Here is a 16,865-nt window from a genome sequence, read left to right as displayed (position 1 = left end):
ATGTGAAAGATGTCCAAGAGAAGTTGAGAAGAATCCTAGGTGGGAGGAGATGATGGAGTGGCCTTTGGCTGGACTTTTCTTGTATAGCCATGGACAGAACCATTTTTTTCCTGTGACACAGAGACTGCATTTAGGGGAAGGCAATGGCTTGGAGCCAAGAGAGTGCAGTGATGTTATGTGAAGGACTGCGTGAACAGAGACAACGGGTGAGGAGGGTGGTTAGTGCCCTCAATCTTCAATGAAGAAGATCTCTGTTTGCGAGACCCCTTGGCCCCAGGGGGTGAATTTGGGGGGGACAGGTGTCCCGAAAGTGAGAGACTGTGCTTTTTTTGGAACTCGGCAAAGCATCCTTAAAAGGAAAACCCTAGAAGTAGCTCTGGTCCATGCGCAGAGGTGAGAGCACTGTACATGGAAGGAAGATGTCACGATGGCAAATGTTCTCTGGGCGGTGCCATGTGTGACATGAAAACACAAGAGATTTCAAATGCGTTTCCAGAGGAAGACTGTGGTACAAGAGGGACTCCTCTCTTCTTGATGAACTGAGAATTGATTATCTGAAGGGTGGTGATGGACTGAGAGTTGGTGATCTGAGAGGCGGTAACTGAATTGAGAATCCAAGGTTTTGTACTACTGTGATGTATTGGGAATTTGGTGGGGGGAGGAGGAATGTTTTTGGAAGGTTTTCATTCTGAGTTCTGTGTGTGTTTCTTTTTACATATAGTTGTAAGTTAATAAAGTTTTTTTTCTTTATTCCTAAGTTGGAGCCTGCTTTGCTCTATTCCTGGTCACATCTCACAGCAGACACCAGCGAGAATATATTTTCATGGAGGCACTGGCATTGTACCAGCATCAAACCTTGACACCACCCCATGCTATTGCTGATGATCCGGTCAACACCCCCACCCCACAGCCATGGTGCAGAGCACAGCAGCATCAATGGCAAAGCCCAGTGAACAGCAGGAGGAAGTGGCAAGCAGAGACATGGACCCCACACCAGTTGTCAAATCTTCATTTCTGTAATAGGTTGATGCTGGCTGGATGCCAGACACTCACCAAAGCCGCTCACTCACTCCCCTCCACAGCTGGACACGGGAAAGAAAATATAACAAAGGGTTCATGGGTTGAGATGAGGACTGGGAGAGATCACTCATCAAATACCATCACAGGCAAAACAGGCTCAAATTAGGGATATGAACTGAATTTATTACTAACAAAATCAGAGCAGGATGATGAGAAGTAAAATAAACCCTTAAAAACACCCTGCCGCTCCCCACCCCTCCCTCCTTCCCAGCTCTATTTCCTACCCCAGTGGTGCAAGGATACAGGGAATGGGGATTATGGTCAGTTCACCACCTATGGTTTCTCTGACTGCTCAGGGAGAGAAGTCATTGCCCTGCTCTAATGTGGGGTCCGTCCCACAGGAGACAGTTCTCTGAGAACTTCTCCAGTGTAAGTCCATCCCATGGGCAACAGTCTTCCCAAAACTGCTGCAGTGTGGGTCACTCTTCCATGTGGTGCAGTGCTCTGAGGACAGGCTGCTCCAGCAGGTGCTCTTCTCTCCATGGGCCTCTCATGGGGTCACAGCCTCCTCTCAGGCATCCACCTGCTCCAGTGTGGGTCTCGTCCTTGGGCTGCAGGTGGATCTCTGCACTCCCATGGCCCTCCATGAGCTGCAGAGGGACAGTTGCTTCATCATGGTCTTCACTACAGGCTGCAGAGGAATCTCGGCTACCGCACCCAGAGGACCTCCTCCCCCTCCTTCTTCTCTGACCTTTGTGTCTGCACAGTTGTTCTTCTCACATGTTCTCACCCCACTCTTCTATGGCTGCAATTTCAACTGCACGTTAACTTTTTTTTCTTTCTTCCGAAATATGTTATTACAGATATGTTACCAGCCTTTCTGATTGGCTCAACCTTGGCCAGCGACACATCCCTCTTTGAAGCCGCTAGGAATTGGCTCTGCCGGACATGAAAGAAGCTTCTGGCAGCTTCTCACAGAAGCCACCCCTGTAGTACCCCTGCTACCAAAACCAGGCCATGCAAACCCAATACAATTTGCCACTCAAACTGCTCTGTAGGCTCCTGCCTTTTCAGAGTGCATTGCCACCATCTTGTCTCTTTTTTCCCAGGGCCACACACTCACCTGGAGGGCGCCATCTTTGAAGGGAAGGGTGTGACACCATCTTCCCTTTGTCTTTCAAGCCACATGGTCATCCCTGCCAGGCGCCATCTTGGGAAGGGTATTTCCAGCATTTCAGGTCTCTCTTTGTTTCCATGTGGTTCATGAGATTTAGCAGTTTGGTACCCAGCAGTTATTTACTGTTATTTTTTGCCTGTTGCTGTTCTGTTTTGTTAGTAAACGGTTATCTTTTCACTTACATCTGCTTGTATTCATTTCTTACTGGTGGAAAGGGATTAGTTAAACCTATAAAGGGAAGCAACTAATTTCAGACAGTTCTTTTAAATTGTCTTAAACCAAGAGAGACTTCTAGTTTATTCCAGCACATTATTATTAAGTATATATGCAGTGTTGGGAGGCTGCATCATTATAGACTTATGATTTTGAATGTATATGTTTTCCTTTAATAGATTGTGACCCCTTTCCCCAAAGCTGGTGACAGTAAGGGGTATAGACTGCGTCATTTCCCCCCACTGCTGTTAATAGCAGCACTCCTTTTTACATGTTTTAGTGATGGAGATAAGGTAGTTTCTAAGTAAAAGGACATTCAGTTTGGAACATGCATGTGGTCAAGCATGGAGCCTGCAGATGGTCCTCATCTGAATATATCCCAAATACTGGATTGTTTATCCAACAGCATTCACTGTTATGTGTTCTCTACAGCACTCATTCAAGCACAGTGATAAATAACTTTTTCCCAGATGACGGTTCACAGAATTCACAGAATCACTAGGTTGGAAGATACCTTTAAGATCATCGAGTCCAACCCATGCCTTAACACCTCAACTAGACTATGGCACCAAGTGCCACATCCAGCCTTATTTAAACACATCCAGGGATGATGACTCCATCACCTCCCCAGTGAGACGATTCCAGTACTTCATTGGCCTTTCTGTAAAAAACTTTTCCCTAACATCCAACCTAAATTTCCCTTGGCACAGCTTAAGACTGTAACTCCCTGTTCTGTCAGTTGCTGCCTAGAGAAAGAGACCAACTCTCACCTGACTACAACCAAATTTCAGGGAGTTGTAGAGAGTGATAAGGTCACCCCTGAGTCTTCTTTTCTCCAGGCTAAACAACTCCAGCTCCCTCAGTCATTCCTCATAGGGCTTATGTTCCAGCCTTGTTGCGCTCTTCTGGATGCACTCAAGCGTCTCAATGTCCTTCCTACACCAAGGGGCCCAGAACTGGACACAGTACCCAAGGTGCAGCCTCACCAGTGCCAAGTACAGGGGAAGAATGAACTCCCTGGTCCTGTTGGCCACACCATTCCTGATACAGGTCAGGATGATGTTGGCTTTCTTGGCCACCAAGGCACACTGCTGGCTCATGTTCATTTGGCTGTCAACCAACACCCCTGGGTCCCTTTCTGCCTGGGCACTGTCCAGCCACACCGTCACCAGCCTATAATGTTGCAGGGGTTTATTGAGGCCAAAATGCAGGACTCGGCACTTGGACATATTAATCTTCATCTTATTGGACTCTGTCCATCTATCCAACCGTTCCAGGTCTCTCTGCAGATCCCTCCTACCTTCCAACAGATTGACACACACTCCCAGCTTAGTGTTGTCTGCAAATTTACTAATGAAAGATTCAACACCCTCATCCATGTAATCAATAAAAATATTACACAGAACAGGCCCCAACACAGACCCCTGAGGAACACCACTAGTGACTGGCCGCCAGCTGGATTCTGCACCGTTCACCACCACTCTCTGGGCCGGGCCATCCAGCCAGTTCTTAACCCAGCAAAGAGTGCACCTGTTAAAGCCGTGGGCTGTCAGCTTTTCCAGGAGTATGCTGTGGGAGAGAGTGTCAAAGGCCTTGCTGAAGTCCAAATAGACAACACTTATAGCCTTTCCCACATCCACCAGGTGGGTCACCTGGTCATAAAAGGAGACCAGGTTGGTCAAACATGACCTACCCCTCCTGAACCCATGCTGTCTGGGTCTGATACCCTGGCCATCCTGTAAGTTCTGTGGGATGACACTCAATATAAACTGTTTCCTTACCTTACCAGGTACTGAGGTCAGACTTACTGGCCTATAATTTCCAGGATCCTCCTTTCCACCCTTCTTGTGAATGGGTGTCACATTGGCCAGCTTCCAGTCATCTGGAACCTCACCAGTGAGCCAGGACTGCTGGTAAATGATGGAGAGTGGCTTCACAAACTCATCTGCCAGCTCCCTCATCATCCTGGGATGGATCCCATCTGGGCCCATAGGTTTATATACATCCAAGCGGCTCAGCAGTTCTTTGACTGCCTCTTCCTGGTTTACATGGGGACCATCATGCTCTCTAACACCATCTACAAACCCAGGAAAACAGTTGTCCTGCGGACAAGCTGTTAGTTCTGCTAAAAAAATGGAAAGACAGCATTAAACACCTCTGCCTTCTCCCCATCTGCAGTTACTAAATTTCCTCCTGCATCCAGTTGAGAAGTGAGGTTCGTCTTACCCTTACTTTTGCCATTAACACATTTATAAATACATTTTTATTATCCTTCACAAAAGGTGCCAAATTAAGTTCAAACTGAGCTTTGGCCTGTGGAAGGGGATAACAGCAGGCCTGTTAGCTAAAGGAGCGAGAAGAAGCTGAGAAGCAAGAAGCAGCTGATAAGGAACTCTCTCCAAGGCTGTAACCAAGGAGACCAAGAGAAGTGAGGAATTGAAGAAAGATAAGAAGAGAACTTTGCTGCTGGATGAAGTATTTTTAGAAAGTTAGTTGAAGTCACTGTAACTTTTCAGCAATAGTGTTATGTTGATTTATTGCGGCCAATAGTTAGGGTAGAAGAAGTATAAACAATTAGAAAGTGTAAAAAAGGTCAGCCATGTTCGATAATAAAGATTTGCCATCTGAGACTGCTTGTGGTGTCTGCTTTGTGTTGTGACCGCCTCAACAACAACATTGGCCTCCCTAATTTTTTTTTCCTACATGCCCTAGCAATCCCTTTAAATATTTCCTGAAACACCTGACCCTCCTTCCAAAGATGATACATCCTCTTTTTATTTCTAAGTTCCTTCAAAACCTCATTGCCCATCCAAGTTGGACATTTGTCTCATTGACTCATCTTTCGGTACACAGGGACAGTCTGTTCCTGTGCCCTTAAGATCTCCTTTGAAGCATGCTCACCTTTCCTGGGATCCTTTGTTTTTAAGGGCTACTTCCCAAGGAACTCTCTGAATAAGTATCCTAAATAGGCCAAAGTCTATCCTCCGGAAGTCTAATATGAATGTTTTATTGATGCTCCTCCTTATTTCACCAAATATCAAGAACTCTATATTTTCATGATCACTATGCCTGAAACAGCCTCCAACTGCAACATCTCCCACCAGCCCATCTCTATTTGCAAACAACAGATCTAACATAGTTCCTGCCCTGGTGGGCTCACTCTCCAGCTGTGACAAAAAGTTGTCCTCCACACACTCAAAGAACTTCCTGGACTGCCTCTTTTCTGCTTTATTAAGTTACCAGCAGATATCTGATAGGTTAAAGTCACCTACAAGAACAAGGGCTAGTGGTCCTGAAACATTCTCCAGCTGCTTATAGAATAAGTTGTCCACCTCTTCTTCCTGGTTGGGTGGACAGTAACAGACTCCCAGTAGGATGTCAGCCTTGTTGGCCTTCCCCTTAATTCCTACTCATAGGCATTCAACTTTATCGTCATTAGTTTCAATACCCATGGCATCAAAAGCCTCCCTAATATAAAGGGCCATCCCTTCAACTCTTCTCCCTTTCCTGTCTCTTCTGAAGAGCTTGTAGCCATCCAGCACAGCACTCCAGTTATGTGAGTAATCCCACCATGTTTCTGTGATGGTGACTACATCATAGCTTTGCTGCTACACCATGGCTTCCAGCTCTTCCTGTTTGTTACCCATGCTGCATGCATTAGTATACATGCATTTCAGCTGGGCTGCTGATTTCACCCCTAACTCTGGCCTATCATCCTTGGGCCTGCTTCTGGAGAGCCCAGTTTCATCCCCTTCCCCCTTCAAACCGAGTTTAAAGCCCTCTCAATGAGCTCCGCCAGTTCATGGGCTGTCGGATTGAGAGCCTCACGGGGGTCAGTTGGCTAGCTCTGGACCCGGCTTCATCGACAAAGACAAAAGCAAAAATGAGAGGTGCGCTTCTTCTCAGGACGAGCATCCCACAACTTTATTGTGGAACATCTCCAGGGGGAAAAGAGAGGCCGGGAGGGAGGTAGTGGCATTCAGGAAAAGAAAGAGAAAGAATGGTTCATGACGGGAGATTTTAAACCTGGGGGAAGGGGGGCGGAGGATAGGGGCCACAGCCAATGTGATACAACTGATGGAAGGGGCGAGGGGAGGAAGTAACCCGGGCTAAGACCACCTCCACAGGGCTCGAAGGAGAGGGGGGAATGGAACAAACCATGTGATACAAACAAACCACTTCAGTGCAAAATAGTAACTACTCAGTGCAAAATTCCAATCACGCAGTGCAAAATAATAACTAAAGAAACTACGTAGTGCAATGCAACAATGGGCTCAAATCCTTTTGCCCTTAACAGAGAGATGAAGCCCATCCAGCTCCAGCAGGCCAGGTGCCGTAAAAGTTGCCCCATGATCAAAGAACCCAAAATTCTGCTGATAACATCAACCCTTGAGCCACTTGTTGATAATGTGGGCTGTCTTATTCCTTCTGTCATTTGTCTCTGCCACCAAAGGGACTGGGCAGAACACTATCTGTGCTCCTGCCCTATCAACCACTTAACCCAGTGCCCTGAAGTCCCTTTTAATTGCCCCGGTGCTCTTTTCAATCTCATCACTGCCAGCCTAGAGTATCAGCAGTGGATAAAAATCAGCCCAGGGAGTCTCGGTAGTATCCTGGGCTCCAGGGAGGCAGCAGACCTCCCTGTGGGATGGGTCTGGTCGACATATGGGGCCCTCTGTTCCCCTCAGAAGGGAGTCGCCTACTACGACTACCCTTATTTTCTTTGTAATGCTAGAGGTGGTGATCCGTCTGACAGATGAAGTGTAATTGGGAGGCTCTCCAGGCATATTATTTTCTTCGATGTCATCTAGCTGACCCTCTGGATCCAGGGCCTCATACCTATTCTGAAGTGGCACCTGGGTTGGTGATGGGAGTCGGAAGGAATTTCCATTACCTCCCTGAATAGGAACCCATTTCTACTTCCCTTCATCCACGGGGTGTCCTCCTATTGCCTAATTCTTCTTATCAAGAAAATGCACTATATTTCAAATATAAATATATTAACTTTCTTTTTGGACAAAGTGCTAATGAATGACACATAGGGACATCAATTCTTTTCATGATATGCACTGCACTGTACCAACAAATCTGTCTCCATATGACTGTAAGCATATATCCCTTCCTGTTGAGGTCTTGAAGTTCACTTTTGACTTCCATTTTATGTTCTGTTCACAGTTGTTCAGCACATCAAGAGCCACAACATTGTTCTTAAAACAGAACTTGGAGAAGCCTTTGGGAAAGTCTTTCTGGCTGAATGCTATAACCTCTGTCCCAAGCAGGACAAGATCTTGGTGGCAGTGAAGGTAAAAGACTCTAGGGTTTCCATTATTAATTCATGGTTTCAGCTAATGCTGTTGTATTTGTAAATCATTATGTTTACCTGTTCTGTAACCCCATGTAACTCCTCTAATATATGTGGAGGGGTTCAAAAAGCTAATGGAGCATTAAGAGAACATGAAATTTGATCTTGCTGTGGATTATAAAATGAGAACTGAATTTTGCAAGGAAAAGGAAGAAACTGATGGTGTCACAAAGGGGCAACATTTTTTATGATCTGAGATATGATTAGTGAAAAATAACATTTAAGTAATTAAAAATGCATGTGATGTTTGTTTGTCTAAACAAAATAATCTATAACTAGTTAAGTGAATAGTCTATATATATCTCCTAGTGAAAGAGGGCCTATTTTTCCATGAACTGTGCAATACTTTTGTCAACCTTTGGAATTATCTGTGGATAATTGTCATTAGTATGGCTGCCAGGAATGTTATAAAAAACTTGTAGATAATATTGTCATGTGCTGTATGCAAATCCAGAAATCATGATATTTCAGACCATGAGGAATGATTCTTAATTATTCTCCATTCAACCCTCCCAAAATGTAGCCCAAATGTAAAAACAACCATAACCTTGGACTTACCAACATTCAGAATAATTCTCATGTTTCTGAGGGGGAAAAAAGGATTTCTTTGGAAGCCTGGAAGAACAGAAGACATATAGTACATTGAGAATCTACCAAGAAGTAAGAGTATTTCCATCATGATCATAGAGCTTGCACACCAGACTTGCTTCTCCATTCCAAGCCTTTTTGTTTCTCAAAATGGAATCACTGAGGTCAGTTGTCATCCTCAGCTATATATGCACACTAGAAAACAATATCAATGAAACCATACTTAACTAGAATTTGACAATTCTCCCTGCCAACAGTCTTCTGTCTCTATATGTGTTCTGCTGAAAGCTGAACGAGGTGTTCAACATTTTATGTATCTCATTTAGGGCAGTAAGAATATACATTTTAGAATCTGGGCTATGCTTAGAGATCAGAAAATTGTCCATTCACAATTAGGCAACCTGTGTGTACATTTTGGGTCAAACCATATGTTGTGGTTTGACATTGGCCAAACACCAGGCATCCACAAAAGCCACTCACTCACCCTTCCCTTCTACAGCTGGACAGAGGAGGGAAAAATTTAACAAAGGGTTCATGAGTTGAGATAAGGACCGGGAGAAAACACTCCAACGGAAAAACAGGCTCAGCTTAGAACTACTAAGTGAGTCTATTACTAAAAAAATCAGAGGAGGATACTCAGAAGTAAAATAAGCCCTTAAAAGACCTTTTTCCTCCTAGCCCCTCCCTCCTTCCCACTGACAGTGCAGGAGACAGGGCGTAGGGGTTTTGGTCAATTCATCACCCAAGGTTCTCTTCCGCTGTGCAGGGAGAGGAATCCTTTCCCTGTGAGACCGTGGCTCTGCAAACTTCTCCACCGTGGCTCCAAATCTCATGAGCAGCAATCCTCCCAAAAGTGCTGCAATGTGAGTCCCTCCCATGGGCAGACAGTCCTCCCAAAACTGCTGTGGTGTGGGTCACTCTTCCACAGGGTGCAGTCCTCCAAGGACAGGCTGCTCCGACCTGGAAGCAGGGCCCCCTCTCTCCAGTGGGTCTCCACTGTAACGTAGCCTCCTCCAGGTATCCACCCAAGATGGCATGGGCACCTCCCCCACAGGCACCTCCCCCACGGGTTGCGGTGGGGATCTCTGCATCCCCCAGGAATCTCCATGGGTTGCAGGGGGACAACCTGCTTCACCATGGTCTTCACCATGGCCTGCAGAGGAATCTCAGTTCTGTTGCCTGGAACACCTCCTCCCCTTTCTTCTTCACTGACCTTGGTGTCTCCATGTTTGTTTCCCTCATGTGTTCTCACCTCATCTTCTTCTCTGACTAGAAGAAAAAACTGTGCCCCTTTGTTTTAATTTTCTTCTTAAATATTTTATCACAGCAGCATTACCAACCTCTCTAATTGTCTCAGCTTTGGCCAGCAGCATGTCCATCTTCAGAGACATCAGGGATTGGCTCTGCCGGATGTAGTGGAAGCTTCTAGCCGCTTCTCACAGAAGCCACCTTTGTGGCCCCCTGCTATTAAAAACCAGGCCATGCCAAACCAACATATCATACAGTAAGAGTCCCAGCAGATCATCTTTTTGTAATTGTAAACAAGAAACAGAATTTTGTCTCTGACAAAAAGAGAATGGATTTGTTCAGAGAACTTCTTGGTAGCAAAATAAAAGCCTTTCCATTCACTTGCTCCCTTTGAAAATCCTGTCTAAATGGAGCCTAGCACTTCATCTACTGTAAACCAGTATAACTTTGCTATATGTTGATCTTTCTCACTATAATTCACAATGAAGATCATTCAACATTTAAAGGGAGAGATGTCTCCATGGGTTTAGGTGAAAAATCCATAATTCCTCTGGAAAAGCATATTTTTTTTCAAATGTGTTCCTTACAGGGTCCTTAATAAGCAACTTGCATGTAGCCCTGGAAGGACAAGAAGGAAGAATTATGCTTGTGGACAAGTTATGCCTGTTCAGTAATGCAAGAAGTACATCTGCCTTTTCCTGTTGCTCCAGCCCAGGACCTGTCCTGCCTGGAGCCAAGCTCAGTGCCCAGGGACTCGAGATCTCTATCCAGACTGAGGAAAGCAGCTGCTGCTTTCCTAGTTTCAGATTCAGCCAATAACAAAGCTTCACAGGTATTCCAAAGACACACACACAGAAGTACAGACAGGCATACACATCCACACACACAGAGGACACTGACACAGATGGTCACAGAGTGCCACAGACAAGGCACTGCTTTCAACAGTGCCTACATACAGTCCTAAAGATTTGACATCATTGGCATGAGTGAAACATGATGGGATGAATCCTGTGACTGGAGTGCTATGTTAGATGGTTACGGGGTCTTCAGGAAGGACAAGCAGAGCAGAAGAGGTGGGTGGTGGCATTGTATGTAATGGAGGAGCTAGAATGTATGGAGCTTACAGTTGGCAGTGGCATGGTTGAGATCCTCTGGGTAAGGACTAAGGGACAAACCAATAATGCAGATGTCATTGTGGGAATCTTCTATAGACCATCTAGCCAGGACAATGACACTAGTGAATTATTCTTCAAGGAACTTAGGGACACCTCCAAATCAACTGCTCTTGTCCTTATGGGAGACTTAAACTTACTGAATATTAACTGGAACACTACACAGCTGGCACAAATGGGTCCAGAAAATTCCTAAAAAACCTGTTTGCATCTGGGGAAATGCAGAGGAATGGAGAAACACATTGTGTACCTCAGAGGGATTTGATTTGGGGTGAGAACAGCTTCAAAGACCAAAAGGGATATCAATGGGCTTTTGGAATTTCTGCTGTGGAGACAGAAGGAATTAAGAAACTGAACACCTTTCCTGGACTGTCAGAAAATCCTTCTGCAGTAGGGCTCTTGAAGGTAGAAGAATAGCAAGTACTGATTGCGACCTCAACAGTGTACTGCTGACAGTATCGAGTGAATAAAGATACTGTGATCCCCATTCACAAGATGATCTGTGAGCTGGAGAGCCAAGAAGTGGTCAGCAAGACCCACTCACCCTTCAACAGCCCCGTTTGGCCTGTGCACAAGTCTGATGGATAATGGAGCTTGACAGTGGACTATCGTGGCTTGAATGAAGTTACCCCACCACTGAGTGCCGCTCTGCCAGACTTGCTGGAGCTTCAGTATGAACTGGAGTCCAAGGCAGTGAAGTGGTATTCCACTATTGACATTGCTAATGCATTCTTCTCCATCCCTTTATCAACGTAGGCCACAGTTCTCCATCCCTTTAGCTGTGTAGGCCACAGTTTGCTTTCACCTGGAGACACGTGCAGTACATGTGGAATCAATTGCCCCAGGGGTGGAAACACAGTCCCACCATCTGTCATGGACTGATTCAGGCTGCACTAGAAAAGGGTGAAGGTCCAGAACATCTCCAATATATTGATGACATCATCATGTGGAGGAACACATCAGCAGAAGTTTTTTGAGACAGGAGAAAAAATCATCCAGTTTATCCTGAAGCCGGTTTTGCCATCAGAGAGTAAGGTCAAGGGACCTGCCTGAGAGATCCAGTTCCTGGGAGTAAAGTGGCAAAACAGGCAATGTCAGATACCTACTGAAGTCATCAACAAGATCACGGTGATGTCCCTATCCACCAGCAAGAAGGAAACACAAGCTTTTCCTAGGTGCCATAGGTTTCTGGAAAATGCACATCCTAGAGAACAGTCAGATTGTAAGCCCTCTTTACCTTGTAACCCACAAGGAGATCCTGGCAGCTTATGAAGGAGTCCAAGCCACCTCAGAGGTGATTGGCACAGAAGTACAACTTCTCCTGGCACCCCGACTACCTGTGCTGGGGTGGGTATTCAAAGGAAAAGTTCCTTCTACACATCACTCCACTGATGCTACATGGAGTAAGTGGATTGCCTTGATTACACAGCGCGCTCATATTGGAAACCCGAATCACCCTGGGATCTTGGAAATAATCACAAATTGGCCTGCAGGTAAGAACTTTGGTCTGACAGATGAAGAGGAACAGGAACAGGTGATACATGCTGAGGAAGCTCTCCCATATAATCAACTGCCAAGAGAAGAAACGTGCTCCACTCTTTTCAGTGATGGATCCTGTTGCATTGTAGGGACAAAACAAAATGGCAAGCAGCAGTATGGAGCCCCACACAACAAGCCACACAAGCTACCAAAGGAGAAGGTGGATCAAGTCAATTTGCAGAACTCAGAGCCACCTAGTTGGCCCTGGATTGCTGAAAGAGAGAAGTAGCCAAAGATTTACCTCTACACTGACTCGTGGATGGTAGCGAATGCTCTGTGGGTGTTGCTGGAAAGGTGGAAAAAGGCCATCTGGCAGCATGGAGGAAAACCAGGGTCTTAGTCTCTGTCCTTGCGATGATCGTGAGGCAAACGAGGGAAACTTCGGACTGTCTCTTACAGCTACACACCCCAAATTTCTCCTCCTCCCCCCTTTAGTGTGGGGGGTCTGTACAAACCTCGCAGCAGATAAACTTGGGGCTGTGGCCTCTACCCCTAAGGTGCTGGGTTGGGCCCTGCCATGGATGCTTTTCCAGATGCTTTGAACAATAGTGTTACTTTCCTTATCTCAAGTTGCCTTATGTGATTTAACTCATAGTTCAGTGTTACAAAGCAGAGTCCCCAGGCAGGTGCAAGAGAGAGCTTCTTTATTGCAGAAACCAGGCCTTTTTAAGCAATTAGGCTATTATCAGTTACATTCCATTTAAGCCCAACAAATGTAATTCAACCAACCACCATAAACCACGATGTGAACACATAATGGCTATGACCAGTTTTTCTACCTCTAATTCTGCTGAGTCATGTTCCCATAGTCCTTTTCTACTTAGCCAAAGTAACAAGCCTGATTCATGATTTTACACAGCCCTTATTTTGTAAGGTTTTACCTGTATGCAACAGTTCAGGGCTTCAGTCAGGATGCCAATCCAGGGTGGGCTTTTGTGATGCAGTTTCATTACACAATTTTTCTATAATAGGCAAAAGTCCTTCATAAAGATGTTTAAGCCATAGACCATACCATTTCAGTCTTCGACACATGGTACCCCCAAGAGAATTGAGTCAGACAACAGGACTCATTTCAAGAATAGCCTTTTAAATATGTGGTCTAGAGAACATGGTATTGAGTAGGTGTATCATATTCCTTATCATGCACCAGCTGCTGGGAAAGTTGAACAGTGCAATGGACTATTAAAAGCAACATTGAAGGCAACAGGGGGTGGGACCTTCAAGCAGTGGGATCTAGCAAAGACTACATGGTTAATTAACACCAGAGGTTCCACTAATTGAGCTGGCTCTGCCCAATCTGAACCCCTGCATGCAGTGGACAGAGATAAAGTTCCAGTGGTACATATGAGAGATATCTTGGGAAAGACTCTTTGGATTAATTCTGCCTCAAGCAAAGACAAACCCATCTGTGGGACTGTCTTTTTCAAGGACCTGGTTGCACTTGGTGGGCAATGCAGAGGGATGGGGAAACATGGTGTGTACCTCAGGGGAATTTGATTTTGGGTGACAACAGCCTGTAATGTTGGAACGTCTATGTACCACTGTTTGCTGGATGTCACTGCTGCTGCATCTTTTAACTACCATGTACAATGAGAATGAACTGTTCCAGTCATATCAGTCATGAACCCAATGAATCCTATCCATATCCTGGGGGGTGGTCAGTAACCACTGAAACAATTTTATTATTTTATTTGTATATAGTTATATATATATATATATATGTATAGATATGTACGTTTTCTGTTGAAATGTATTAATTTGGGCATTAATGAGATTATATGGATAAGGGGTGGAAAGTCCTAGGGTTATTCATATTGATAAGCTATTCCAGATCACCCAGGCCCCAAAATTGTTACTGTGTCTTTAAGACTCCGCAAGAAGGGATCTTGGGATCTTGGGTGTGTGGAGGTGGGGGGAGCGTTTCTTTAGCACAAGTGTTTTTAAAAGCTGCCCAGGCAGTCCCTCCTCCCCCTCACCGTTCGGGAGGTGAGGCAAATTGCCCAAGAGGTTCTGGGCTCTGACTGAGACTTTGCTAGGGGTGGGTCCTTCCTGCCTTCCTTCCTTCCACTTGGGGACTGGGGAGATCAGTCCTGTGGTGTTGTGGGCAGGTGTGTGCTTGGCCCTGGGATATTGCAACTCGGCACTACAATCAAACCTGCCTGCTTTTCCCACTTCTGCCTGCTGCTAGTGGTGGTGGTGAGATCGACCGTTGCCCATGAGTTTGCACAAGGAGCAATTTCCCTTCCTTCCCTCCCTCTCTGCTGTCTGTGAGTGAGCCATTGTACACTTCTGCCTTGCCAGCTGTCGTGGGTTGATGCTGGCCAGGTGCCAGGCACCCATGAAAGCTGCTCACTCACTCCCCTGCTGCAGCTGGACAGAGGAGAAAAAATTTAGCGAAAGGTTCATGGGTTGAGATAAGGACCAGGAGAGATTGCTCACCAAATACCATTAAGGGCAAAACAGGCTCAACTTAGAGATATAAAGTAAATTTGTTTCTAACAAAATCAGATCAGGATAATGAGAAGTAAAATAAGCCCTTAAAATCACCTTCCCCATCCCTCATTCCTTCCCAGCTCTACCTCCTACCCCAGCAGCACAAAGAGACAGGGAATGGGGGTTATGGTCAGTTCATCACCCATGGCTTCTCCTGCTGCTCAGAGAGAGGAGTCATTCCCCTGCTGCACCATGGGGTCTCTCCCACAGGAGACACCTCCACGAACATCTCTGACGTGAGTGCATCTCATGAGCAGCAGCTGTGAAAACACATGCTGCAGCCTGAGTCCATCCCATGGGGAAGAGTACCCCTCAAACTGCTGTAGTGTGGGTCACTTTTACATGGGGTGCAGTCTTTCAAGGACAGGCTGCTCCAGCATGGGAGCAGGGCCCCTCTCTTCATGGGTCTCCCATGGTGCCACAGCCTCCTCTAGGTATTCACCCACTCTGGTGTGGGTGCTCCTCCATGGACTGCAGGTGGAACTCTGCATCCCCCATGGCCCTCTATGGGCTGCAGGGGGACAGCCTGCTTCACCATGGTCTTTATTACAGCCTGCAGAAGAATCTCAGCTTTGGTGCCTGGAGCAGCTCCTCCCCCTCCTTCTTCACTGACCTTGGTGTCTGCACGTTGTTCTCCTCACATGTTCTCACTCCACTCTTCTCGAGTCACAATTAAACCTATGTTTTGATTTCTCCTAAATCTGTTATCACGGAGGTGTTACCGCCCAGCCTTTGCCAGTGCCAGCGGCATGTCCCTCTTTGCATCTTTGGAGCAGCTGGGGATTGGCTCTGCCAGACATGGTGGAAGCTTCTGGTAGCTTCTCGCAGAAATCACCTCTGTGCCGCCCCCCCCCCCCCACCTCCGCAATAAAAAACAGATTGTGCAAAACCAATACACCATCTGTGGTCATAACTACACCAAAGGGAAAAGTAGAAAAGTAGTACTTAATGGGTGGAAGCTTCTGTTCCTGTATTGCTGTTTGTTCTACCCTGATATATATACATATTCTAGTAAAGAACTAAAGAACTGTTATTTCTTTTTCTACATTTTTTGTCTGAAAGCCCCATAATTTTGAAATTACAATAACTTGGAGGAAGGGGTATTTCTTCCTATTCTGGGAAGTTTTCCACCTTCCTTGGTAGACATTTGCCTTTTAAACCAAGACAGGCAATAAAAATAAATTTCCAAGGCTATTCGTTAAAAAACAGGTGCTCATTAGACACCTGTTCGTACCTAGGAGCAGACAATGTTTCTGATACGCTCAAGAGGAGCTCAGCCCAGGTGCTTCTCATCAAGGCTAAGACCTAATGAGCATTTCTTAAATCATAGTGTGGGCTGGGGGGAGGAGAAATGTGCCACCACAATCCACCTTGTGGCTAAAGTCAGATTCTCTGGGCCTCTGCACTCCACCCCATGGCTCAAACATTGATATGGACTTGGTGAACCCTGGAAAAGGGAAAAGAATAGAAGGAGAGGGAGGCACACAAGGACAGAGGGACAAATACATTCTGTAAACTATCTGTAAGTTTTGAGAGCAATCTCTATAATTCTCCACACCTTAGCGTACAACCTGATTACCAAAATGAAAAGCAGAAAGGTTAATATTAAAAGAATCACCACAGGATACATTTTGTTTAAAAAAATCCCACTGCTGTTGGCAACCATCCAAATAAAATGTCCTGCTAACGGTGTTTCCCATCCAGCTTCACTCATTCCATTACTTGGTGGATTGCTTCCACATCATGGTGAACAGTAATCAGTCTTTTATCCAGTCTTGTGCTTGCTTCAACATCTCATGTTGTAGCAGCTCCTTTACTAGTGCAAGTTTCATACCAGTGGGAACAGGCTGTAAGGCTGAGATCATGGTTGTGCTAGTTTTAAAGCAAACCAGTAGGAGATCCCAAGTCATAACTACAATTTTATATGAAAATTAAAATAAATGCAATAGTATAGAAACACTGACAGAGTCAGAATACAACCTGACACCCTGTCGGTCAGGGTGTTGGTAGCAGTCCAATTAAATGGTAGCTGCAGTCCTCTTGGAGTGATAGA

This window comes from Molothrus aeneus, chromosome W (assembly GCF_037042795.1).
Source record: "Molothrus aeneus isolate 106 chromosome W, BPBGC_Maene_1.0, whole genome shotgun sequence".
Classification (NCBI taxonomy): domain Eukaryota; kingdom Metazoa; phylum Chordata; class Aves; order Passeriformes; family Icteridae; genus Molothrus; species Molothrus aeneus.
Note: the sequence above shows the minus strand (reverse complement) of the source record.